We start from the raw sequence: 25,074 nt of genomic DNA, 5'->3' as shown, positions 1-25,074 counted from the left end.
AATGGCACTGCTCTCAGAAAGGTGACGTCTGTAAGGAGTTCTCCAGATGGATTATTTCCAGGGATGGCCTCTTCAGGCTTCTACTGATTGCTGATGGTTTAAAAACACTTGAGGTATTAAATGTTTTCTTTTAATTTCTCTCCTCCCACTTCAAGGATGTGGTGACTGTGATGTGGAAGGAAAAACAAAGGCAAAAAGGAAAGGAAAGGAAGAAAAGAAAAGCAACAAGAAAAAGAGAGTGCATAAAGGGCAAGAGCAAGAGTTTTTCAAGTAGTCAAGATCAACTTCAATCAAGTCTCAAGCTGCTGGAAAGCAGCACCCTCAAATTTGAAGTCTTCCAGCAACAGGGGGGACTGTTACCATGGGTCCCCAGCAGCATTTGTCTGCAAGCCTGTCCCTCTGCCAGGCTGGCTGGCCAAAGTGGGGAAGAGTCTTACCTGGACACAAGGTTTTCTAATGCTGGCAGCAGGACGGCTGAGGAAGATAAGTGGGCTTCACTGGTTGCAGCTGATGAGATCTGTGTCTGTTCTCATCCCCTCAATTCCCATTTTTACTTATATCACTTTCATATATTCAGCTTACAGCTGAAGTAGAAGAACCAGACCCACCGCAGCGATGTAGAAGCCTAGTCACATAGATTTTTAATCTAAGTTGTGGGAACATAGATGCCTGAATCACTTCTGAAAATGGGGTAACGGGCTTCAGACAGTTTCTCATGAAGTTCAACAAGTCCAAGTGCAAGGTCCTGCATCTGGGTTCTGGCAATCCCAAGCACAGATACAGGCTGGGCAGAGGATAAGTTCAGAGCATCCCTGAGAAAGACCTGGGGATGCTGGTTGACAAGAAGCTGGCCATAACCTGGCAGTGTGCGCTGGCAGCCCAGCAGGCCAACCGTGCCCTGGGCTGCATCCCCAGCAGCGTGGGCACAGGGCGAGGGAGGGGATTCTGCCCCTCTGCCCCGCTCTGCTGAGACCCCCCCAGGAGCCCTGCGTCCAGCTCTGGAGCCCTCAGCACAGGACAGAGCTGGAGCTGTGGGAGCGGGGCCAGAGGAGGCCCCAGCGATGATCCGAGGGCTGGAACCCCTCTGCTGGGAGGAAAGGCTGGGAGAGCTGGGGCTGCTCAGCCTGGGGAAGAGAAGGCTGCGGGGAGACCTTAGAGCAGCTGCCAGTGCCTGGAGGGGCTGTGAGAGAGCTGGAGAGGGGCTTTGTACAAGGGCATGGAGTGACAGGACAAGGGGTGATAGCTTCAAGCTGAAAGAGGGGAGATTTGGATTAGATATTAGGAAGAAATTCTTCCCTCTGAGGGTGGTGAGGCCCTGGCCCAGGTTGCCCAGAGAAGCTGTGGCTGCCCCTTCTCTGTCAGTGTTCAAGGCCAGGCTGGACAGGGCTCTGAGCACCCTGGGCTGGTGGAAGGTGTCCCTGCCCGTGGCAGGGGGGTGGGAACTGGATGATCTATAAGGTCCCTTCCAACCCAAACCATTCAGTGATTCTATGATTCTATGACAGTGCACTTCTGCACCCCTTTCCCTGGAAGGAGTGCCGGAGGGACACAGTCTTCCACACTGCCAGTGGAAGCCCAGACACTCTCACGTTAAAGCACAGGTAATGTCTAAATAGCCTCAGACAGGTGTTTTGTACACTCGCTCCAGCTGTATGCCAATTCCTGTGATACAAACACCCTAGAGGATATTTTAGCATCATGGTCTGACTTATTTAGACAGCAGCTGCTCCTTTTTATTATTTATAGGGACAAGCTCTATTATCGAGTGTTGTGGGTTGGTTTCGCCTCTGACAAGCTTGCCAAATGTTTCCCATTCCAGGAGCCTGATTTGAGGTATTTATCAGCGTTGCCAACACTTCACCTTGCGGGCTGCAAGTTTACATTCCTGGGGGTTGCCCCGGAGTGAATTTTTGGTGAAACAGGTTAGCCATACCTTAGGAGACTAGAGACTGATGGCTGTGTTGACAAAATCTGATGGCATTTTCTTCTCGAAGTCCAAGTGCTCTTGCGGTTTGGAGCAAGGGCTTGAAAGCACTCAGAAAATGAGGAAGCAAAGCAGCGACCGTCTGGGAAACGTTTGGCTGGAGTGATGTGTTTAATGTGTCCAAGGTGCTGAGCGGGAAGGTCTCTGTAACCCACAGCAGCACCCAGCCACTCTGCACCACGACCTCGCTTCACTAGATCTCCTCCTGCTTCTGTCCTTGCTTAACCTGTTAAGTAACCTGAGGAAAAAAAAACACTGGCAAAGGAGTCGCAAGGGCAAAATGTTGCTCTGGGAGAGTGTCATGCAAGCATTACTGCTTGCGTAGGTTGGAAGAGTGCTTTGTTTGGAACAAAGCCAACAGAAGCCTTTCTTCCCTAGCCTTCACTCTCACCCTCATCCTTGTACCACGCCTCTGGGCTTGGCACAGAAGTCATCTGTGATGGAAATAATCATTAGCTCTTGTGGAGATATTCTCCATCCATCAGCTCCTCCACCCTATTGACCTGGTGGCCATTCGGCGTCATGCTCCCGCAGCTGCAGGCCGGACGGGAGGGACACGGGCTGATCCCTCCAACACATTCAACCAGCCCTGCGTGACCACTTTGCCGTGGGAACATTTGTTGCCACCAGTGTTTGGGTCCCTGGGAAGCAGCGGGGGATTTACCGAGGGCACCCGGAAGGTGCTCCCCGGGGTTCTCCCACACACAGCAAACAAGTTGTGTGGAAACCATGGCAGCTGCTGAGGGAAGGCTGTGCTCTTTGTGTATTAAAGCACAGAGGCAATATTAATTCTAATCGTTCCTAACTTTTGAGTACTTGGCTTTTCAACCTTAATATCATGTCTGGGTATAACTATAATTTGTATAGTAATCTTGTGAGAGTCCTGGTAGTCTCCATGCAACCCAGGAGAGGCAAGGAAGGTGGTCAGAAACCCAGGCATCCACCCCAAGCTTTGTACAGGAGCCACCTGCACCTGACACTGACCTCGGCACCCTGTAGAATTGTGTTAAGTTTAGTGAAGCGAGGACATGACAGAGCTGGGGAAAGCTCACAGCTGGGTCCCCGACTTCACTGTGACCAGTGCCTGCAGGACCCAAGGGCAGCATTTTTTAATAAAGCAAACCCCGGCAGTGGCTCTTTCCACATCGGGTTTGCTCTTTTGCTCAAGGCTGTTTGCTGTAGAGCTGTGAGGACATCTGAAAGTGGTGGCCCTGTCGTTGTTGGTTTCCCTCAGCCAAGCATGCTCATGCTGGCTTGTTAGCACAGGCTTCTTCTACCCTGGTTTTCTTTAAACAAAAAAAAAACCAAAAAAGCGTATTGGCATGCTTGTTTTGAGAACAAACACAAAGAGTTACGCAGGCTTTGCAGGCAAAGCCAACAGAACAGCTAGATGGTGAGATGAAAGGCTGCGAGCCGCAGCGGCATCCCCTGAAGCACGCTGCAGAGCAAGCTTTTATTTGGCTCAGAAACGAACCCAGCCAGTCACTGTTCCAGATCACCGCCCCGGTGAGGACAAAGACCTTGAAGTGGGAAGCCTGGGATGCTACGTACTGTAGCAGCTGCTTTATTAACGAAGGCAATGTAACAGAAAGCTGCACCTTTAGCTCCCGTACCTCAGCGCGGCTCCCTCGGCATCAACGGACCAAGGGTGGGATGGCTGCTGAGGGCCCGTCTCGCCGTGGCCTGAGGGTCACTCTGTGCAGGGCTCCTTCCACGAGGTGTGTGTGGTGCTGATCCATCCACTCGCACCAGCCGCCCTTCCGCTCGGCTGCCTCCTTTCCCTGCTCGCACGCCCTTATTGCCATTAAAGAGAGAGCTGCCGTCTCAGGTGGATGTCAGCCATGAGGCACTTGAGTGAACCCACGATCATTTTAGATTGATCGGAGGTGGTCCTGTGGGGCCAGTGGCTTTGCAAGTAATGGTATCTGCTCAGCACTCAGCTCGAGCTCAGCAATATGTGGTACGCAGGCATGCACACGTACAAGAGACAGCTTGATGGAAGCAATGATGTTCAGGACACGCATCTCTTGCTTCCTACTTATTCCCAGCTGCTTTCTGTTCTTTCTTTTTTTTCATAGGCAGCAGCTAACAACTCATCTGAAGACTACAGCTTATCCCCAGGACTGTACGACCGTGTCAAAAGGCTGCCCTACCTCTGGTGTGAAGTTTGAATTTACAGTCCCCTCCCTTGGAGACGACAATGGGGTTTTACAGCAAAGGGATCTTAAGAACACAAAAACTGATGCACCATTACAGGTTGGATATACCCATCTCAGCGTGTCATTTCTGCCAACATGCAGTAGCAGGTTCGCAGGAAAACAAAAGCAGCAAGGCAAATGAAGAAGGATTCTCCCATTGGCCTGACTTTCTGGTTTCAGGCTTGAATCCACAGCATCTCAGAAAGTCCAGGTTGGGTCCCTGCCCCTGGGCATCATCTGGTCCATGGAGAACAGGGTCTAGATTGGGCTATACAGGGTCCCATCAAATTCAGTTGTGAATATTTCCAGCAAAGGAGAGTCTGCTTCCTCATGCTGCCCTTGTTGGCCCAACCTTCCAGCCCACCCAGGCCCCTCTGTATGTTGATTCTCCCTTAGAATCATAGAATCATAGAACGCTTTGCTTTGGAAGGGACATTTAGAGGTCATCTAGCCTAACACTCCTGCAATGACCATGGACACCTTCACCTGGATCAGGTTGCTGAGAGCCCCGTCCAACCTGGCCTTGAATGTTTCCAGGGAGGGGGCATCAACCACCTCTCTGGGCAACCTGGGCCAGGGTTTCACCACCCTCATGGTAAAGAATGTCTTCCTTATATCTAGTTTGAATCGACCCCCTTTTGGTTTAAAACCATTATCCCTTCTCCTATCACTACAGGCCCTATTTAAAGCCCATCCCTATCTTTCTTATCAGCCTTTTTTAAGTACTGAAAGGCTGCAATAAGGTCTCTCCGGAGCCTTCTCTTCTCCAGGCTGAACAGCCCCAACTCTCCCAGCCATCTGTACTGTCCTCTTTAACCACTGCTCATGGCCCAGTCTTTCGCACGTTCAGCAGATGTCTTTTGCCGAGCCTGCTTAATCATTTGGCTTTGCAGCTTCCTCTGGTTGTGAGTTCCATATTTCAACCTAAGTGTTGTGGAAAAGAAGCACCTCCTTTAGTTCAGATCCTGGTATCTAACCCTTTCATTGAAGACTCTCATCCCTGTACTGTAAGAGGCAGTGAATAATTGGAGAACTCCTGTGTGCTAGGTTTTAAGAACAGTTCTGAAGCCAGCATAGAATTCAGTATAAAGATTTATCAATTTAAAAATAAATTACAGCCCAAAGGTTGAACCTCTCCGTAACTCTGCTTGCCATCTCAGTGGACCTGAGGTCTGCAAGGAAGCCTCTGCATTTTCGCTCATGAAGTTCACACTCAACCTATTTGAGATTTCACATGTTTGCTGCCAAGGTTTTGGTTTACAAGCAGTTAGAGGAGTGCAAATTAATGCAAGGAAAAGCAAAGAGGATTAAGAAGGATGAGGAAAAGCGGCTGTGAAGGCCAAACCCAGTATGTCTTGTTAGGCACAAAAAACATCCTTAACTCCACAAGCTCTTCAAAGCAGGGAAGAGAAAGAGCTGATCCCACTGGTTTTATAAGGAAGCATATGAGATTATAAAAACCATGGCTGCTAGGATCCTATTTCTAGCAATGCCTCCCTGCTCCTCTGGTGGGGTTTGGTTTTGATTTTAATTGTGCTTTTCCAGAGGTTGCTTAATGACAGGGGAATAGTAGTGGCACATAAATAAAACCAAACCAAAGGAATTCACAAAGAGCCTATTGAATTATCAACTTTGGGGTGGCTTTGCCAAGCCAGCGGCACTTGCTCACCAGTTGTTTCATCTGCATTTCCTCCTTAACCGGCTCATCCTCAAGGAAACCATCAGATGACTTCTTAAAGATCTCAGCTCTAACAGTAGAGGTGACCCTCTCTCTCTTCTTCCTCCTCCTCCCCAGCCTGTAAGAAAAGGCATTTCCACAGGAACGTCATGGGTAAGATCCTGCGCCCACTGTTTGGCACGAGTCACAGTGCTGCTTTCTCCAGGCAAGAGCAAGCGTGTGAGATTAGCATCTTTGAAGGTGAGCACAGCTGAGTGCTGCACCTTTTCTTCAAACCACCTCCAGCTCAGGTGGCCATCTTTCTGTCACTGTACCACAATGTGCCTCCACCCCGACACACAGTGACCTTACCTGTTCAGCCCTGAGCAAAGCTGCAGCCTGGGCTTTTTACAGGGCTCTGTCAAAGGGCTAAACAAGGATGCAGAAGGCAAACACGAAACCTGCCTTCACTGGGTTGTAGGCTAGTTGTGACCCCCATTGTTGATGAATATCAAAAGCAGAGGGTGAGTTTGCAAGGACAGGGAAGCCGGTCATACAAAGCATAGCTGGGTACTACGTGTGGGGTGAGACTCTCAAAATGAGAAAGAGAATGGGACGCATAAATCCCAGTGATTTTCAGAGGAGATATATGCCTAGCTCTTTCCTTTAACTAAATTTTCTCCATAAGATGTATTTGGCATTCTCTCTCGAGCAGCAGAAAACTCAGGCTACATATGATGTACACGGAGGAAAAACTCCTTGCTAATTTTTCATTTTTTCTAGACAAGGTTTTCATCTCACTATGGGCAGGAGTATCTTTACCCCTTGTGCCCACAGTGACTGTTGTGCCCCTTTCTGTCTCACCCACGGTCAGCAGCTCTGCTGTGGAAAGCTTTGCAAGCACGACTGCATCGCCTTCAGGCTCACAGCAGTCAGGCTCCCACTGGGCTTCAGACAGATGCTCCAGCAGAAAGTGTAACTGCTAAATCCCAGCTCACATCCCATGTATCTCCATGTGCTGCCTGGCACCAGCTTTGGGCGCCAAAGCCAGTCTCTGTTCAGACAGATTCACTGAAAATGATACTTCTGCAAGGTACCAGCTCCGTGGTGTAGCGGACAGCAGCAGCCCCATACACAGTATATAAGCTCTGGAGAAAATCGTTGGTCCTATTAGCTTAGCTTCCTTACCTGAGCTGCTCAGAGACCACTAAGCACAGAAGACCCACATGGATCAATGCTGTTGTTTGCTTTGGTCCTGTTTGTTCTCAACATGGCACAGGCGCTCTGAAATCTCAGCTCTGAAGTGACTTCGGTTTTACGCAGAGTCACCAAAACAAGCAGTGGCAGCAAGGGAAACGGACTGAAGCACCACAGCTCCCTGATCCAGCTCTTGCATGTACTGTGTCTCTTCAATAAACCTTCCTGGGATGGGAGGAGCAGGAGGAAAAGCATTGACAGCACTCGTGCAGGCAGCCCTGGGGATGCGAGAGGACGCAATTGCTCCGGTGATCTCTGTTTTTTAGGAAGTTACTCTTGTTTCTTCACCATAGAATCATAGAATCATAGAAAGTTTTGGGTTGGAAGGGACCCCTAGAGGTCATCTAGTCCAACCCCCCCGCAGCGACCAGGGACACCGCTAACTAGATCAGGTTGCTCAGAGCCCTGTCCAACCTGGTCTTGAATGTTTCCAGGGATGGGGCCTCCACTGCCTCTCTGGGCAACCCGTTCCAGTGTTTCACAACCCTCATTGTAAAGAATTTCTTCCTTCCCAACCTTTTCGCTGCACTGATGCCACCAGAGAGCTCCAGCCTAGCCGTGATGCTTTTCTTGTCCTTCCGTGCAATTGTCTTCTGGCTGAATGTTTCTGGAGCTGCTGGCAGAACCTGTGACCACTTCCTGAGTTCAGACCCTTCACGACTGCATTATTTGCTGAGCTTTTTCCAGCGCTTAGTGCTTTTGGGATTTGCTAGCACTGCTCTGCACTAGAGTGCGGTGCCCTCCCAAGTGAAACTTCACTTTGAAGAGAAAGAGTGAAAACTGAAGTCTGTGGAAGCTAACGTGAGTTTTTCATCAGCACCAACAGGACACGGATTTAATCCCAATACTCCCTTCACACATATTTATATGGCATCTTCCATCACTGTAATACTGAAGCACCCAGGGGACTTGTGGTTTCAGACATCTACAAACACACCTGGACCTTCGTAACTGCTAAACAACTGCGCTACAAACAGCACCAAAGGCAGACAAAAGGCGCAGAGGGTTTCTGCTAGATGAGAGCATCAGGTCACCCTGTGAGACCTCTTGCGTATAACAGGGTATGGGGTCTCACAGAGCCACCCCAGCGCTGCACCCAGTAAACAGGGTTTGATCACCCGTCTCGGTGCAAGAGTCAGGATTCCCATGCTTCTCAGCCCTCCATCCTCCTACTCTCCGGTGTAAGAGTTCATTACCAACACCCCACAGCTGGACTCAGAGGAGTAAGCATGACAGCACGATTGTGAGGGGGAGTGGTGACATTTCCAAGTGTGTATTGCATCCATGCCGGCGAGCATGGGTGAGAAGGGAAAAGCTAAATTAGGTACATGGGGTGGGGGAGGAAAGCTGCATCAAAGGAGCAGGGCCTTACAGCACAGAGAAATGATTTGCCCAGGAAAAGAGCACAGGCTCCACTTGTAGAGTTTTCTGAGAGGAAATTAGACAAGACGTATAGACAAATACATCTGAAGGGCTCCTGCCTGATTGCAAAGCAGCTAGAGTAGATGGCCCCTTTTTGTTCTGCGGTTGTTTTAAGAGTTTTACTGCTACTGTAGTTAAGCAGGTGAACATCTGTTGTCCACCTGACCCACCATAAAACCACAACTGTCAGGAACTGGACACACTGCGCTGTGATCGAGGGGCAAAGTTCACTTGCTGTGAGGCCTGAAGGCTTTCATTCGCATCTCTCCATCCTGTTAACCAGCAGCTGAGCACGTGTTAAGAGCAGGCTCACCCAAACCAAGCAGCATGTGAGTGTCTGCCAAAACGACTGGCATCGATTCTCTGACATAGACGGGATGAATTAAACGTTCTGTTATTATTAAGTAACTGGATTGACTTCTCAGTGTATGACACAGCTTTTGGTGGGTTCGTATGTAGTCCCAGCGACTGTCGCTGATCTCCTGAGTAACTGTGGGCAAGGCACGTTGCTTCATTGCCCTTCAGCTTTTTCACCCCTTAAATGGCAATAACAAAGCTCCTCTTTGTTTGTGAAGAGCTCTGGGCACCACAGGGAAAAAGCAATCCATTATTATAACTAAAGAACACTAATGCGGAGTAGCACTGTGTGTCTTGGCTTTCCTCTAGTTAATGATTAGACATCAGCTGGGAGCTTCTCTCCAGGATACAGGACATCTCTTTAAGGTGCAAGCAATTAAGAAACAGGTGCTGGTTTTGGTTACGATGGTGTGAGCCAGAGGACCCTTCAAGGCTGACTTCCCTTTAACTGGAAGCAGTAATGGCTGTAGGTGGTTCTAAAAGGGGTTGCGTGATACTATTTAGTGACAGAATATGACAAATCATGGCTCTACTATAGTGTTATTAGCATGTAATATTCATGTTTCAGTGGTGCCAAGGAGTCTTGACCCAGGTAGGGCTTGGGGAGGCCAGGGAGGTCTGTCACCGCTTCACAAAAGCTAGTGGCAGCTTCCGAGCTGTAACAACTTAGCTCTGACTGCTGGATCGCTGAGGGCTGAAGCACACAATGGAAAATCAAACTCCCTCACTGCTTCCAATTAGCAAGGAGCTTCAGTCGATTTCCTGAAAACAGTTGCGTTTAGTGAAAAGCATAAACCATGCGTGTGAAGCTGCCTCGGCTCTGGTAGGATGCAGTCTAGCAGGGACTCCTCCTCCCAGTCGCCAGGGCTTGCTGGTGGGCACTGGCTGCCCAGTATCCAGCAGACCTGGGTGAGGTTTTCTGGCTGACAGCTCTCTGCCCTCCCGAGCTCCCGCTTCCTGGGGCCAGCTCCCGGCTGAGCCCGTGCAGAGCATTCCCTTTTCCCGTGTGGTTTTCAGGCAGATGCCAAAAGCTGAGGCAAAAGCTCATAACATGCCAATTACCCTGGCCTCAAAACCACAAGTGATTGTACACAGCTGTTGGCAAATGAAAGCTTGTTCCAAACATTTAATACCTAATTGAATAAACTTGCGGAGCGCTGCTCTGGGTCTGCCTGTTCCCCTGCCCTCGTGTCATCTCTCCAGCCCACCTGCAGACCCTGTGTGTTCCAGCTAGAGGGGAGGGAGGCTTGCCTTATGGCTTTCCATCATTCATTAGAAAAAAAAAAGAGAAAAAAGTCTGCCACACGGCGTAAGTTTCAGATCTACCAATTTTCTGTCGGAGCGCAAAGAGGGTTAATTATGAAGCGCATTTCCTCTGTTTTCTCTGCACCAGAATTCTGCTAATGGACAAACAAACCTATTCATAGCGGCTTTTGGTTCAAGAAAGTAAAGATGCAACAAGCGCTTCATTTAGATGTGGTGAATGGCAATTATGTTTGATGGGAAAAGTGAGCAATTTTTCCTTTCTTTGTCAAATGCCCTGGATAAATTGTTTTTATGACCTTATCTAGAACACAAAAGGTCTAGTCACCACTTAAAATTATAAGGCAATTCAAGAAATACACTCCTAGATCAGAAGAAGAGACAAAAAGTGACTTTGCCAACAACAACTTACATCACAGAGAAGGTCAAAAAAGGTTAGTATTTTCCTTTTTAGAATAACAATATCCTAAATTAAATGTACCATGTTTAATTTATAAAAATCCAGAGATTATATGGTTTACTTCTGAAGAAACAGTACTGGTCTGAAACATGTGTAATGTTTCAAAGGTTATGAGAAACAGATGCCACTAGCCCATCCTTGTGAGTGACATCTGAAGTTCTATGTAATTTTCTCCAAATTGCCTTTTAACATGTGATTGCATCAAACCCAACTAGCTGAGCTGCGCTGTGCGATATGCAAATGGGAAGCCTACTGCCGCAATCAGCATCTCCCAGGGAGGGGAATATTTCTGATCCAGTAAATCATTTTGACCCGTCAGTAATGAACCGTGCTACAAGGAGACGTTGCTCTCTTCTTCAAAATCAGCGCGAAGTGAAGAGCTGCTAGTCTTTTTTCTCTGCTTTAGGTTGCTAGAGTTACTAAAATAATTTTAAAGGATTTTCTGGCTTAGGGGAGAAAAAAGGGTTGAGTTAAGTCTCCCCAGAGGATTGTATTTTTTCAGTGCTAGCCTGGCCTCTCTGGTCCAGAGAGTCAGCATTCTGAAAGAAAGCAGTTCAGATTATAATCCAAATAATAGATCCCAAGAGAAGCTTCCAATCTTTAGTGAAGGCATCAAGAGAAAGAAAACCCCGTACTGCGTTTTATCGCCATCTAAACTCACTTCTGCTTCTCCAGTGAAATTGTTGCCCAGCAGACAGCTCTGTTAACACTCTATATAACTCTGCATTGGAATGACATTAAAGACTTTGAGCTCAGCATAAAAATGTACAATTCAAATAGTGATGCTGATTCGTGGTTTAATTGAAAAGAATTCATTATCTACAAAAGAAAGGAGAAGTGCAATTCTCTTCCTTCAGTTCCTTCGCATACAGGATGCTGCAATGTCCGAGGGCTTGCCTGGATGTAGCAAGGGGCAGGACTCCATCCTGGTGGGCTTCTGCTCTAACTCTAATGCAATGTGAGGAATTCATCCAGAGAGCCGCTCCGCGAGGCCCACGGAGGCTCGATGTGCAGCGTATCAAGTCCCCGAGCCCTCCAAATCGCTCAGTAAACTGTAACTCATTTGTTCCCCCATCTTCCCCTTGCGTGGGTGCCTGGGACACAGCGGAGTGGGGTTCTCTGGGTCACGCAGCCCCGTCACAGCTCCTAACCTCGGGGTGCACGGCACCTTGAAGGGGGCTATTGTCAGTGCAAGCGAGTGATCGGGGCTGCACAAAGCCCTTTGCATGGTCAGCTCGGGATGGAGACCAGCCAAGAGCCACGAATGCCCTCTGCTTGCCACCCCTAGGGAAGCTGGAGCTGCCAGCTCTGGTGCACGGCAGACCCTGGGCACCCGCGGAGGCACCAAGGGAAGCCAAAGCTTCTCCTCACCAGCCCAGGGACTCATGGAGGTGGGAGGTGGGACTGGCCGCAGCTGGGTGCCTGCTAGGACACACGCAAGAGGAGCCTGGGTTTGTGTGCAGGCGAGGAGATGGACCTGAGTACAATAGCAATGGCTGGGATAAGGTCAGTTTGGGGATGAAGAGGAATTAATGCTTGAGCTTCTGTTCTGGGCAGGCATATAAACCCGTGGTTCTTAACACCCCAGTTACTCCACCGATTTTTAGCGAGACTGGTCACAGGTCAAAGACATGCACTTCTTTAGTGACTTAGCCTGAATTAAGGGTTTAGCCTGGTTCCTATTGAAAAGGAAAGAGGCAATGTGGAGCTCTACTCTTCTGGTAACCGCATAGGCAGGACGGAGAGGTTGTACCTTGGAAGAGAAACAAGAATGATCCAGGAACAGCTCTTCATCCTGTAACACTTTAGAGATCCCAGAGCGAGTAAAATGGGGGATGTGGGCAAAAGCAGAGTGTGGGATGCAGAAGAAGGGAAGGAGAAGAAACAAAAAAGAGCACAACTGTGGCAGCAGGGAGCAAAAAGATGATGGGAAGTTTGAAAGGGAAAGCTGGAGAAACAGTCTGCAGTCCTTCCCATGGGGTTACAGTCAGTGATGTGGGCTTTTTATAAGCCTATGTTAGGATAACTCTTTTTTCCCTCATGTTTACTCCCCCTTTTTAAGATCTATGCCATGTTTGCATTTCCCCCCCTCTCCTCTCCCTTTGCCATGCCTGTTCAAATCTAATTACCAGAGGTTCACTATATTCATTAGCTTCATTCCCTCAAAACCCTGGGCTGCATGTCATCTGGATGTCATTATGCATGGTGCATTTCATTTTCCCAGCTATTCCCCTACCTGCTTTTAATCAGCATGAGATTTTTCATTTAAATGTCATTAGATTTTTGAATAAATACATAAAGAACATTACAGATAAATATAAAAGCTTCGTGCAAGTCAGGCACAAGGAAAGCTATTCCCGAGACCACCCATTGCAGTGTCCTTCTCTGAGGAGGCTATACCAGATACGCTCAGAGGTGCTAACACAGCCTGCCCAGTTTTGTTAGAAGAGCACTTCGTTAGGCAGCAGACTTTTACTCGCCTCTTGAACGCTCCTCCGAGGTGGTATGCGAGGTACGTACGAAGCTCAACACCCGGCAATGCATTTATGCCTTTCATTTCTCTGTGAGTTCGGTAACATTTCCACAAGTGATTTGCCTGGTGGCTTGTGAGATGGCTAGCTGGACACGCTCGCCTGATGGTGCCTGTCAGCTCGTGGCCTTCAGCGCCTTTCCGTGCAAGTGAGGATGTATTATGCATGGATAGGGGGTCTAATTAACAGAAATAATTGAGCTGTGCTCTTTGTAGTGAAGTTAAGCATTGTTATATGCCTAATTCTCTGTCCATGACTTGTTGGGCTCTGCCTGCCTTGGTGAGGTTAAGTATTAGCCAAGTTCTCCACGGAGTGAAGGTTTCACAGTAGGAGTCCAATGGACCAGAAGTACAAATAAAACACATATAACCTTTGGGATGGGTTCAAAAGAGGATTCAGCATCTTTGAGAGAGATTGCTCAGACACAGGTTTGACGAAGTCTCTGTGGTTGTGCTTACTGACCCTTTAAAGAGGCAGCTCACTGTTTCAGTCAAGTTTTGTTCTCATACAATTTTCTCCTTCACCTGTTTCTTGTAGTAGTTTGGCTTCCTCAGTGTCTGCAAAGCCTGGTATTATTTTTCTTAACCCTTTTCAACATTTTTTTTTTTGGCTCTATCCATACTTTTGTCTTGTACAGTGTGCCTGATATCTTCAGTTGCTCCTCTGAACAATTATAGTACACTGTTCCTTTGCCATTAGACAGTCTGAGGCTAATATCTCTTAGCTTAATTTGGACTTGTGCTCTGATTCACGCTGAAGTTGACTTTACCTCTCTCTTTTCCCTGAGTAGGATATCCAGCCTTCCATGCACAAAGCCCTCAGGAGTAACCCCCCTGGATTTGGCTACTCCTTCTACGCATACTGCAGCAGAGCTGAGAGAATGCACGTGTTGGAATCGTCATCTAAGCAAGCTTGCCTGCTTATTGTATCGACACACACAGCACCATGCTTGGCGATTCCCTAGAAAGACGCTGCGTACCAGACAGTGCTCGTAGCTCTCTCCTTTCCCATGAGGCACTGAGGCTATGCCTATATTTAGATGTAGAGCTAAGTTTAGCGATCATGTGGGGCACCGGTCTGTAAATACGCGAAAGCCAACCTAACTAATAGGAGAAAAAAAAATCAAAGCAGTGCATTTTAAGCAACGCTTAAGGATTATTTTCAGAAAAACAAATAAAGGGTACATCTCTGCTAATATGGGTTTAAACATCACTTCTGTGGCATTACACTCACTGGATCAAGGAACAGCAATGCACGATTTGATTTATGTATCCAATGACTTTGCTTTGAGTAGCAGTTTATTTCAGTGACTTCTTTTTGAATATTGCTTTTGTTTAGCTGCTCTAATTATTTAGCAAGCAGTCACGGGTAGCAAACTGATTTCTGAAAGATTGCAATCTGTTTGAGGACAGTTTATGATGTAAAACAAATGAAGCATAAACATGAAGGAGGAATGATGTGATTTTCTCACTTGGCCTGTTAGCTCTCATCCATGTGCACTTTCACTCTCCAACCCCTTTGTGGGGCTGTGCCCTCCCAGAACCGTCTATTAATTTAGACAGGCCAAATTCAAGAAAGCTGTGGTCATTATTGTCTTCAAACTTCTTGTTCTTTCCTCCCTTTGGATCATTTGATCTAGAACAGTTCCACTTTTTTTGATTTATTATCTAACTTTTCCATGTCATTAAGCAGTCTTCTCTGGAATAAAAGAACGATTTTTGTTTATGATTGAGGAACGTCATATGCAGCAGATGTCTAGGTAATTAAAGTCCCCATGATCACACTATCCTGAGCTCCTGTATGAATGATTCAGGAAAGTTCCCTTCCTCCTTTTTTCGAGATCGATAACAGATGCCCTCTGCAGTAATCCTTTCATCTTTCATGTCATGATTCCTTACCCAAAGCATCTGTGTGCTGGCTTGCTGACAGTCAAACTTTGTCTCAGTTGCAGCTGTTTTTCGCAGGTAGGAAGCTTCATTAAGAAATGCATAGCCATTATCCACTGACTTTTACAGATGGACTGACTCCTCAGGAATGGGATGAGGGAAATCAGATCAATGGCACAACAATATTTATTCCAGGCTTGCAAATAGGCTAGTTATCTCTCAAAGTCTCTCTCTATTTTTTTTTTTTGGGGGGGGGTGGAGGGGATGTGGCACATAAGATGTGAGCAAAGTTTCTCTCTTTACTTGAGAAAATTCAATATCGAGTGTGCTCAAATGCTTGCTGAATCAGGAACGGGGCAGACAGTTTGCAAAATCTGTTACGAGGCTTGTAAGCAAAGAGAACAGACACCTTGAGTATCTGTATTTGCTGCTGCTTTGTGCAAACCAAACAAATCTGGTAGGAAGTAAAGGTTTATAAGTCTTCAGTCAATGAAATATACTCACTAGCCAGGCATTCAGCAACCTTACATCATCACAAGGTCCATGAGTTTAAATGTAAAATTGCTTCAGCTGAATGCTGCCTTCACTTCTGCTTGATTTGTGTCCAGTTCCTCCACATCTCACGATTTCCTCCTTGCAACTGATCTGTCATGGTACAACATCACTTAGGTCTGAATTCTGACTTTCTGACAGAAAATTCAGATTCCGATCCAAATCCAGACCCAAACTGTGGTAACTCATGTGTATCCTCAGTGCCTGACATCAAAGCAGAAAGATAATGATTGTCCTGACCCTGCCATGACCCATCACAGGAGCATGAGTGTCAACTGTCACTGGCCATCCAGGCCTGCTTTTAATCTTTATTACACTGTCAGAGACTGGGAACCAGCCCATGGAGTCTGCGAAAACCAGGTCCACACAATTTAGTGAAATATCTTTGATTTTACAACAAGTAGAGGACTGAGGACAAAATCCAGCCCACTGTTTTCAGAGGTTTAAGTGATACATGAGAAGGTGGTCTTCTTCAGGTTAAGCTCCCTACATCTGGGAGACCTGATCCCTCCACTACTCTCCAGTAAAGATGGGACTAAGGCCTGTGAGGAAAGAAGGAAGCCACAAAATGAAAGCGCCCTCCTCCACAGAAATTCGTGCGGCGATGTGGAAGCTGAAAGAGGTGGTTCTACCATGCCATGGGTTGGTATAGCCCACGAGCGGAAGTGGAGGGGAAGGAGTTACTGACTGCGAGTAGAGAATTATAGAGGTCTTTGCAACCCCGGGGAGTGACCATACGGGTCAGACCTGGAGGCAAGGAACTGGGACCCAGGTTCCTTGGACTGTCACCTCCAGCTGTATAAATTCAGGACGAATTAGCAAGGGGGCTTTTGTGGAGGAAAGGCAGCAAAACACTTGGCAAGGAAACCTGAAACTGAAGCCTCTTCCTTGTAATGAGAAACTATAATTCAAAGCAAGGTTTCCAAGGCACAGATAAGTGGGTGAGCTCATGAAGACTCGCTGCAGTAAAGAGGCAAATGAGAGCACAAAAGAATGCTTTTCCTTGCCTTAATGAAGCTAATGGCCCTTTACTCTCCATGGAGCGCTGGAGGATGCGACCATTAACTTCTTACTTGCAATTTGTATGCACCTTGCTGCTCTTGCCTTTTTTATGGTAGCAATCTCAGCGCAAGATCTAGGATGGGAGGAAAAGCAGCACGTCCTCGTGCTGGGAAATGATGAACTGCCTGGCCTGTCTGCCAAGCCACCAAAGCCGCGTGCCACGGTCAGGTAGCTTGGGCTTTTTGATGGAACACTGTGTGGTGTGAGCCCTCAGTCCCTTTCAGAAGTGCCGTTGCAGCCGAAGGCTGAGCAGCTTATCTGGGTGGTAGTGCGAGGAGCACCCCTTTTATTTGAACGGTTTCTTCTAGAGAAGCTGTAGCAGATGGCATGGGGGGGAAAGGAAAACAAAATGTAGGGGAAAAAGGAGGCAGCACATCCTGTTCCAGATGAAGCCTTCCTGCAAGGAAGGAAAACGATAAAAGTAGCGTAAGTATATGACATTTCAGCGTGTGCAAAAACCATATGGCTCTGGCTAATATAACTGAGGTTTTGCAATGAGTGACAAGACCTTACTACCAAGGTACCCTGTGTGTGTGTACATACATATCTGCATGGGGTGGGAGACAGTGTCAAACAAAAGTCTAACTGTCTCCTCAAGGCACTGGCAGGTTTTCTTTCCTTTTCCGTGGTGGTAAATCTCAACACAAAGGCCACGCTTCTGACTGATCCACTTTTAGCAGTCAGTAACAGCTGTGGGATAGCTTAATTGAGGGCTGGGGGTGGTGCAGCAAGAAGAGCTCCCTGTTGTTTTTGGAAGAAAGAAAAAGCTCTTCCAAGTTGCGGTGCGAGCAGGCTCTGTTCAGTCCAGACCCGACCGGGGAACTCCAGCCCTTATTAAGCTCAGCCATAGGGGGGCTGCCTTGATGTCTCTTGTTAGTAGGGTTGTTGATGATGGTAATAGCTGGAAAATCAATTACTGCCAATAGAGCGTTAGGGAAACACAGAGAAACCGCTCCATGTGCAGTGCCAAAAGCAGCCCTGCGGCTCAAGACAGCGGTGCAGCAGGCATGAGCCCAGTGGTGAAACACAGGGGTGGGATGTGGGAGACCCAAGTCCTGGTTCCAGCTGTACCACAGGTTCCCAGTGGGAGCCTGTCTGCCAGCAGCCACGGATTTTCTTTTCTGTGACCCTGGGCAGATCACCCCTGCCCACCTGGCAAGGGTAATTCATCGAGGTCTGGAGGACACCCTGAGATGCTTAATTAAAAGGCAGAACTGAAGTTTGGGCCCAGACAATGGCTGACTTTTTCCAGCAGCCAAAGTGAAAATCAAAACACAGAGAAGATCCTGCTGATCCCAGAAAAATAGTTTTTTATTAGTGGATCAAAAAAAGTGAAAAAATAAATGTATGTTACTTGAACAAAATATATCATGTTGGGTCTCTGGCTATAAAAAAACAAGAAAACAAAAGGCACCCCATGCCCTCTTTTGGGCCAAGAGCGTGACCTTCTGACAGGGGGAGGACTTTCTCCTTGTGGTTTGTTCACAGATATCTGGAAGTGTGATAGAGATGGGAACAGAACGAAATTTTCCTGGGTCTTGGGTCTTGCTGTCAAAAGGCTTGCCTGACATCATCTCCTGATTTTCCTCCAGTGTTCTCTTGAAGTATCTTGCATATCTGCCTGTTTGAGCTAGAGCTATTTATAGCACAGCAGCAGGCAGGGAGGAGAATGTAGCTAAGGCTACAGATTGACTGGCATTTGTCACTAAACCAACGTGCTGTGGCTCTTGAGGGGGCAGCGTGGCCACACATAAAAAAATTTAGTTTTGTACAATATATCTTGATTCTTTCCTCCCTAAAACAGCCTCATCAATTTTAATGCTAAATGAATAAATAATAACAGGACACTTGAGGTGTTAATGGAGCATCAATTATTGCTGAGGTTTCTGTGGACGGGCATGTGACATCCACTTTAATACCGAATTACTCTCTTTATGACTAGCATAATTACAGAGAATATTAAATGAAACAAAAAGTGATGGGGCTCTTAGCAGTAATTGTTAGCAATTGTTCATACAGAACCTGATTTCCGATAGCGTATTTACGTAAACTGGCTAGGAAAAGCACACGAGGCATGTAAGGCACAATGAATCACTCCAGCTTACATCTCTAGCTTGAGAAACTGCTTCCTCATTGCCCACGGGAGAGTAATAAGCATGGCCATTTGGGTCTGTTTTAAACCTGAGACTGTGGCAAAACGTGTCAGAAAAACAGAGTGCAGCTTTCCGTTTCTGTTTGGAAAGTTGTTTTGTGTTTTTTTTCTCTTACCAGGAGTAACAGCAAACATGATTTTATCAATAAAAGCGAGGAGGGGAACTTAAATTCACCTGCCCATTCAGACGTCGCTGGGAAGTCAGGTTTACAGCCAGGGAGGGCTCTGGCTGAGCAGCTGATAAATTTTGGGTCTTTGTATTTGTGTGGAAGAAGCTGTAGGACAGTGAGGACAGAGACCTGCAAAGGGCCAAGTCCTGGTGCCTCAAGCACTTGGAAGATGTTGGGAATGATGAGCTTTTGTCTGAGGAAAGAGTCTGGCCCTGAATCATAGAATCATTAAGGTTGGAAAAGACCTCTAAGACCATGAAGTCCAACCATCGCCCCAACACCACCATGCCTGCTAAACCATGTTCCCAAGTGCCACATCCACATGTTTTTTGAACCCCTCCAGGGATGGGGACTCCACCACTGCCCTGGGCAGCCTGGTCCAATGCCTGACCATTCTTTCAGTGAAGAAATTTTTCCCAGTATCCAATCTAAACCTCCCCTGATGCAACCTGAGGTCATTTCCTCTCATCCTATTGCTAGTGACTTGGGAGAAGAGACCAACACCCGCCTCACTACAACCTCCAGCATTCACCAGAACTAATGGAAGGAGTATTCCTCTATTTACCTTTGAAGCTGGAAAGGGATTTAGTCCCACGGAAAACACACCTTGGTGCGTGATCACCCCTGGGTGTCGGGCTCCCCCGTGCCCCCTCCCCACCTAAGGTGGGCTGGCAGCCCTCAGGGCAAGGGGTTCCCATGTCGGTAAAGCCTGTAACTGCAGAAACACCCAAAGTAGGGTTGCAGCTCTGAGGTTTTGAATTGGGTGCAGGTGGGAGGCTGGGGTGAGAGGGGGGCTCCAGAAGCCATGCTGAGGTCCTGGGGGGTTTTCCAGGGTGTGCCCTATTGTACAGCCCCTCAGTGCCACAATGGGTTTAATTATCTGAGGCAGAGAATTGACCTGGGAGCAGGAAAGCAGAATAAAGAGGCTTACTGCTACCTGTGAGAAAATATCCTCATTTGTGAACTTTGAATTTACTTGAAACTGAAACTTGAGCCTGGATTTCAGCATCAGGATTGACTGCTGAGTGTTCCCAGTGAATATCCTTTGATGAGCTGCTGTGCAGAGCTCGCTGGCTTTTCTGCATGGCTGATCTCCTAACTTACATGGCATTACTTCAGTGCATGACTGACTGCCTCAGAAACCGGCCTCCCTCTGCCCGAAGTGACTTGAGCTAACTTGCCAACGTGGTTTAACTTTTGGATTAAACAAGTTCTGGATGTGCCCGAAATGTTCCCGCATGTGGAAATCCCTTTGTGAAAGGGCATGTGAAAGGTGAGCGAGATGTGGGGGAAACTTGTATTTCATTCATACTTACTTCTCTAATTAGAAATGTGAGTTGGTTGCTGTGTCCCTTTATTCTGTTTCTATAGGCTCTTTGGCAGCCCTATTGTACCTGAGTGCCTGCTAATTTCCTCAGCAGACTAATTCAACTTGCTCTGCTGACAAGCAGTTAATTATATTTCAGTTAACTCATTTTCCTGGATGATGCTCAACTGCTGTCTGTAAATGAAATCGCTGTCTAGCTAATCAAAAGTTTCAGAGCATGACCTCTTCTACATGTGCACGCACATGCTGGTCTGGCACTCTGCTCAAGATCCTGGCTGGAGCTTCCGAAGACAGATGTGTGTGCAAGTAAAACGTAAGGAGGAAGAAACTAAATGGATCCTGAACATTCTGAAACTCCAAAACCTTTCCGCAATTAAACTAATTAAGTGTCTATGCCTGGGAGCATTTGATTAGGAGTGGTTAGCCTATGGCAGCTAAATGAGCTATTATGGGAGACAGAGACATTTGCACAAGACACCGTCAGCAAACACGTTCTCTCTGCTTGTGGTCATGTCCTTCCTTCAGCTGCCCCTTTGGGTCAAAGTAGGCTCAAATAAGTGCCAAATAAGAAATGTCCCCCTTTTTCCTGAGGGAATCTAGTCAAATTTTTGAGGATGTTAAGTGTCCTGGGCGTGCTTTCACACCAGCTATGTACAAGGTAGGTTTTTAGTACCGTGGCTGCCCCTTCTCCATCAGCTCACAGAACACAGTTCTTCCTAAGAGAGGCCACAGCAGGACCCGTCACCGCTTAATTAGCCGTGAACTCACATGGAAAGAAAGTTTAGAATTTATCAAACTGTGAGAAATGAATGTTAACTGGCCACATTCATGGAAATACGGGGCCAGACTTTGGCTTAGATCAACTTGATTGGTAGCTACAGAGTTACATCCAGGATAAATTTGCTTCTGGTGTTATGGGTGTGCAGTTCCTCTTTGGATGACGTGGCCAGACTTCAGCCCGCTGCTGGGTAGTGACAGGATGCCTCAGGTGACATTTCGGAGCGCTCTGTCCCAGCCTCCAGAAGCATGACAGTCCCTCAGGGAATGTATTCCTGATGTGAAATGGATTTCATGAACAAAGCAGAGAGCACTGTGAGCCACGCGTGCCAGGAACATCTGAGGTGATGTGCCTGAGAGGCAAGCAGCTTACGTGGAGAATGGCAAATAAAAATGAACTCACTTGAATCCAGAATTCCAGAGTTATTTCACAATATCCCAAATAATCCATTTCATTTGCTTGTCTGGGACACGTATAAAGCAGACATGGAAAACTTCTGTTTCAGGAAGTTTGGGTCTTTATTTTAATGGAGGAACTTAAGCAGACGCCCGATTCCTCCTGAAACTCACTGGCACCTGGGCATTTAGCTCCGGTTCCTTCATGTTCACTTTCGGTAACTGATCTATACTTCAGCTTACAGAAGGGGCATAGTTATGGACTCTTTTATTTCTTCCTCCTGCTCTCAAACACTTCCCTTTGCTAGTCAAGCCTAGCATGAAAGTCGGTTCCAGCTAAAGGTAATCTTAAGTGGCTACGCATCTGAACTGAAGTGGAAAAAGTACATTTTCCATGCTTTAAAAAATGATTCTTGTCTACCTTAAAGGAGAAGGAAAAGAACATAATTAACTAAAGAATGGCCACATTTCTTCAACACCACTTCACTGCTGAGTATGTCTGGGTGAATGGTGTTTAGGTTGTTAGAGATCTCTGGAAATCATGAGCACATCCCGGATGATTTGCAGTAAGCAATATCCAGCGAAGGTTTGCTTTATGGGTAATTCATGAAAACCAAAATTATTGCCAGAAATCATGGGTGGAAGGTGCACAAGGGCAGAGGATAAAAAATAATCTTTCGGTCCCTCCTCTGCAATATTACTAACAGCGTTTTACAGGTTGCTCAGATATTTTGAAGTACTTCTTGGGTGTTGTGTCTGGAGACCCTTTCCACACAGACATTACTGAGAACTCAGAACTGGCCCCTATTTACATCTGCAGTATCACAACACTGTCTTGATCAGAACTGGATCTTCCCCTAAAGGTATGTCAAGATTCAATCTACAAGTATAAATACTTCAGTAGTGCTGATTTTGGCTTCCTAATCAACCTGTTGAGTTCGCCACCACCCATGAGTTATCTTCTATTTTTTATACAGTTTTTCCTAAAGACCTCATACTGTTTTAAATCTTTCTTTGTCTCCGGATTTTGGACACCAGTTCTGCCACCTGTACAGGTTCTTGCCACTGCTTTCAGCATCCTAGCTCAGGGCTGGTTTGCTGTTCTGATGCAATTAAAACTCTGCTGTAGGTGTGTGCAGGGTACTCCAAAGCTCTAGAGATGCCTTCTTAGCTTATGAGGACATATCCTCCAGCGGGTCAGTTTCTGGACAGTGTAGGCTCATGACTATGTTGTTTTATGTCCAGTTTCATGGCTGCATCCCTAAATGCACCGCTAATATCTTCTGAGGTAGTCTTTTTGAAACAGGGTGCATAGGCTTTTCAGATATTGGGAGCAGTTGTGGATGTCCCCTCCTTGGAAGTGCACAAGGTCAGGTTGGATGGGGTTTTGAGCAACCTGGTCTGGTGGAAGGTGTCCCTGCCCATGGCAGGGGGGTTGGACTGGATGACTTCTAAGGTCCCTTCCAACCAGACCATTCTATGATAAATCTGAGACACACTTCTCAGGAACTGGTTTCTTTTGCCAAGGGTGTCTACCTCCCTTTTGTTTCACTTCTCACTGATCCCCAGTAAGCTCTTTGAGACTGGCAGCACTTATCCGTGGAGCATGTTTGCAAGAGAAAGTATTTCTCTACTCTTAACTACTAGCAGGAGGAATGAACAGATCTGGATGAAGTACTAGCACCATGTTGAAATCTCTGGCGTACATTCCACTGATCTCAGGGGGAACCAGTCAATTTTACTTTCAAGACTTGAACACACCATCGTCATAACAGTTCCAAACACTGATTTTTGCAGAACAGAGTAGTGGGGATGAGAGATACGAATAAAAACATAGTACAAAATAAAATACGCATAAATCACTATGTACTTAACAATGAAATACAGCAGGATGGATTTTTCCATAAATGAATGCATTAGCTCACTCTCTGCAGCATCTGTGCAAGCAAAGTCCTGCTGTATGTAAATTGGATGCCTAACAACTTGTGTGGTTAGGCAAAGAAGCCATATGTATGCTTACCTTGTGAATCTGTAATTAATTCATGCTTCTAGGTAAAACTGAGTCTTTCACGAAATACAGCACCTGTGTCAGTCTCCTCTTTGTCCTGAAAAATCTGAACATTAGAATAATTCAGACATCTGAAATTCTAGATGTAATTCATGTTAAATGAATTCTAACACACAAGTTGTTGTCAAGAAATTAGCTAGTAATTAACACTCATTGACTGGCATCTGAAGACTGGAGGGAGGCAAATGTGAAAATGTGACTGTAATCACACGTAAAAGGGATGGAGACAGGGTGGGAATCTAGGAAATGACAAGTCTGACATCCGTGCCAGGAAAATTGGCTCAGACTGTGATATGGGATAGAGGTAGTGGACACCTGGAATAAAAGAGGCAAGTGGTGAAGGATCAACCTGGCTTCCTAGATGGAAGTTCTGCCATATCAACCTCTAGGGGCGTTTTGGTGAGGTCAGCTAATACGTGATGCTGGTGACACAGTCTCCTCAGTTTTCCAACAGTCTTGTCGTGAAGGTTTTTATGGAAACTAAGTAACCAGGGGACAAGGGTCCTAATCCACACAAGTAATTGGCTAAATGACAGAAAACTACAAGTGGAAGTAAACGGTCGTTTTCCTCAGTGGAGGGAAGTCACTGAGGGAGTTGTGCAGGTCTCCTGTCTGTGCTAGTAACCTGTGCCACGTCTGGGTTGTTTGATGTGTTTATAAATGACCTGCAGAGGGAAGGGAGACACTATTTGTTGGTGACACAGAGTTATTCAAGGTATTGAAATGAATGCAGACAGTTAGGAACTGCAAGAGGACCTAATGAACCTGACTGGCAATAAAAAAGCAAAATTGAATTCTTGTAGATAAATGATCTAGATTGTGAGCAAGGCAGTTTAAAAATCACTCCGTGAAGCGGTGTGTATGGCAGGGGACAACCCCCACTTTGCGTGTCTGGTGGCAGGCTCCGAGCAGACAGGTCTGTGAAAAGAGCAGCTCCATCCACAGCAGCAATCAAAAGCAGATTAAATATTAAGAATTATTGGGAAGTGAAGAGAGCATGAAATGGAAAACTCAATGCTGCTGGCAGGGTAGGGGCTCCAGCTCACCCCTGGGCAGGTCTGGGCCCCTCTCTCCAAACCTTTGGAGAAAAGTAAGAAGCACAACCAGAGGTATTCGTACAAGGAATGACTGAGTTGGTTAGGACTATTAAGCCTCAAAGAGGTAGCATTTAAGAGGATATAACAGAGATGTAGAAAGTTGTGAGTGTCATGGGGGAGAAGGCTAGGAACCAACAGCTCACCACCTCTACTGCTGCAAGTCCCAGGGCCATGCAGCCATTGCTGAGTGGAGTCAGTGAGACAAAGGCAACACAGCCGATCACTTCTCTTAGTCTTCTGCTAATTCACATGCAAATATATTGGCTGTCGAGACTCGGTTGTTCAAGGAGACCCTGACAGTTTTACCCACCTGGGTTAAAATACAGCTGCAGGGTCTGCTCTGGGCTTGCCTGTGGCAATGGGGCAGCTCTTGCAGGGCTTCCCTAGCTCCATCCCACCTGGAGAATGGGAACAGGAGTGCTTTTTATTAACAGCCTGCTGAAATGGCTGCCCATTGG

The sequence above is a fragment of the Opisthocomus hoazin genome, chromosome 2 (assembly GCF_030867145.1).
Source record: "Opisthocomus hoazin isolate bOpiHoa1 chromosome 2, bOpiHoa1.hap1, whole genome shotgun sequence".
Classification (NCBI taxonomy): Eukaryota; Metazoa; Chordata; class Aves; order Opisthocomiformes; family Opisthocomidae; genus Opisthocomus; species Opisthocomus hoazin.
This window is presented reverse-complemented; position numbering follows the sequence as displayed.